Source organism: Prosopis cineraria, unplaced genomic scaffold (assembly GCF_029017545.1).
Source record: "Prosopis cineraria cultivar Desert tree isolate PC_DT_omini unplaced genomic scaffold, ASM2901754v1 PC5, whole genome shotgun sequence".
NCBI classification, from domain to species: Eukaryota; Viridiplantae; Streptophyta; class Magnoliopsida; order Fabales; family Fabaceae; genus Prosopis; species Prosopis cineraria.
Window position 1 is genome coordinate 3,485,887 of NW_026555336.1, and position 2,790 is coordinate 3,488,676.

Genomic DNA, 2,790 nt, shown 5'->3' on the forward strand with positions numbered 1-2,790 from the left:
TCTAGAATTACTCGAGATCGTGTCTTCATGTGTCAACGGTCCAACATTTGTAATTGACAAGATTTCAACATGTTTATTTTATTATGGCCTTTATTGAGCTTCGAGGCCGACCCCTTTGTTCAGATTGAGCCTGACTTTTTAGTTACTCAGCTCAAATAGCTTTGTGACTTATTTGAGTGATATTTCATATTTTAGCCCAAACAATGCCCCCGTGTGACAGTGGCTAATAACATAAGCCATGTGGCACGTTTGAAAAAACTGAAACATCATTTCGTCTCTGAGCTCCCTTTGTTAATATAAGCTTATTTCTTTTTTTGGTCACTTCTCTTGCCCTTTCTACCGTTTCTTGACATTCAAGCTTTTGCATCCTTTACTCCAATCTTTCCTATGCTCACAAATGGCTTCCTCTACTACTATGCTTGCCTCTATTGCCACTCTGTCTTCTACATCTATCAAGAGTCTGCCTGATTCCTTGGCCACCATCCAAAATACTATCACCTCACTCGAAGGACTAATGACGATACGTATTTGATTGCTAAAAACCCTTATCTCCCTCGAATTAGGTCCTTATTTTAATATTTCTTTATTTTTGCTATAGGAGGATTCCTCATTCCACAATTCCATCGCTTTTTGGTAAGCTCTTTACTTTTCTTGTTTGGCCGTTCTATTTTATTAGGAAAATACACTAATTGTTCATTGTCTTTTTGGTACTTCACCTTGGAGTTTACATATCTCCAACAAAAGTGACATTAGGTATCTAACTATTTCTCCCAACTTGTCTAAAGTAACTGCCCCCACCCAGCTAAATGCATGGCCGCTAACCTCAATCCGCAACTTGATCCTAGCCTAAACGACCTCACCCTTTCCCAAGTCATCTTTCCGAAAGCTTTGGAACTGGCCTTAGTCTCCTCCTGCTTGGGTCAACTATGTGAGATGTTTGAAGCAAACCCACGCATATCAGTGGAAGGAGATGAGTCTCTATGACCTTATCTAACTTTTCTTAGTCAATATCAATATTCCAGTTGACCTACTGATGGCCCTCTTGAGTTTTTGGGCTTCGGGCTATAATGCCTTTATCCTCAAGCTGAGTCCCATGTCAATCACATTATGGGACGTTTTTATGTACTTGGGGCTACCTATCACTGGGGAGGAGAATTTCTACATAATCCTTGAAAAGCATGACTCCTACATCACCCTCCTCGCGGATTTGGAGAGTAAGATTAAGGGCGCTGGCTCCTATACGAAGATCATGGAGTTGTTCTCCAAGAAGCTAGTTGACGAGCTCGTCACCCCCATGGAGTACCTGGTCTTCATTTAGATCCTATTGAGCCAATAGATCCTAGCTTTGAGGGGAGGAAAGCTCGTGCAACTGCACGTACGGATCACTCAGTCCCTCTTTTACGGCAACTAGATAGCCCCGGGGACTATGTTTTTGTGTCGTCTGTATGACAGCATGATGGAGTCTTTGATGAAGAAGCCTTTCAGTAACTTTTATGGGCCTGTCTGGTTCTTGAAGTTATGGATGATGGCCTACTTTCCTCTACTTCGTCGGGAATCTTTCCCCAATGATTCCCATGCCGACCACCTATTCACTTGCCTCTTAAGTTGTCATCCTCTGATTGAGTCAAAGAACTTCTTTAAGTTCTTCAGTTAATAAAGTTGGTCCTTGCGAAGGATACTAAAGCCTTTTAACATTTCGGATCTTTGCCTTCCCTTTGGTACAGACATTTGGTAGACCAGAAGAATAAGCTCGCCTTGCTACTAAGGGACGAGGTCTTCCTCTTAGCCACCACTCTCAGAAAGTTGTGGCTGCCATACACTAGCTCCTCCCTTAAGTCTCTGAAGGTCTATTAAGAGTCTTATCACCCTCAATTAGTGGCGAGCTAGATTAGGTTAAGCCAGTGTATCTCTCGAGGGCTGTCCCCTCAAATTAGTGTGGAGTTGCTGGACTAGAAGGCTATCGACCAATAACCGTTCCACATACTGCTAAAGGCAATGCAAGGTGAAGCTTTTAGGTACTGATGCCTACCTCCGCTTTAATAAATAGTGGCCCCAGTGCTTTAAGCGCATAATAAAGAACCATACTAGTAAGTATTATTCACTGCTCATAGGAGTCGTCATCCAAAACACTGTGGCACTTTATCCATCCCTTCCGTTATATAAATATCAGCATCCCTCTCTCCTCAGCACTTAAATGAAATGATGTGGGACTTTTTCAAATGACAACATGTATAACCAACTTTTCTTATGAGATTGCTCGTTGTCTTTTCAATTTTCTTCTCACCTTCATTCATTTTTTATGTTAGTTCTTTATATTTAATTTTTCATGTATGAGCATCTATTTTATTTTTGTTCTTCTGATTATTTATCTATATTTACATCTCTTTTATTTCTATTCTTCTAACTATGTATCTATATTTTTGTTTTATATGATATCATTTTAATTTAGTTATAATTTGTTTGTTAAAAGTGCTTAATGACCAATCTCAAAAACAAACATGTACCTATTTTACCTCTTTTTCAATTAATTCTTTGAACTTATTTATTAACATGAAAATATTTTATTCATCCATATACATCCTAATACTCATTTACATACTCCTTCGATCTTGTACATCAGTCACCTTTTAAAAATATAATTTGGCTCACTTTATAAGTCACTAGTTGATAGAATTGATTTGTTTTAAATTAAAATTTTTAAAATACCCTAAAAAGTAAGAGAAAAAAAAGACAAAAAAATAATATTATATTATTTATTTACTTTTTGCTTTTTTACTTGAAGGCTATATC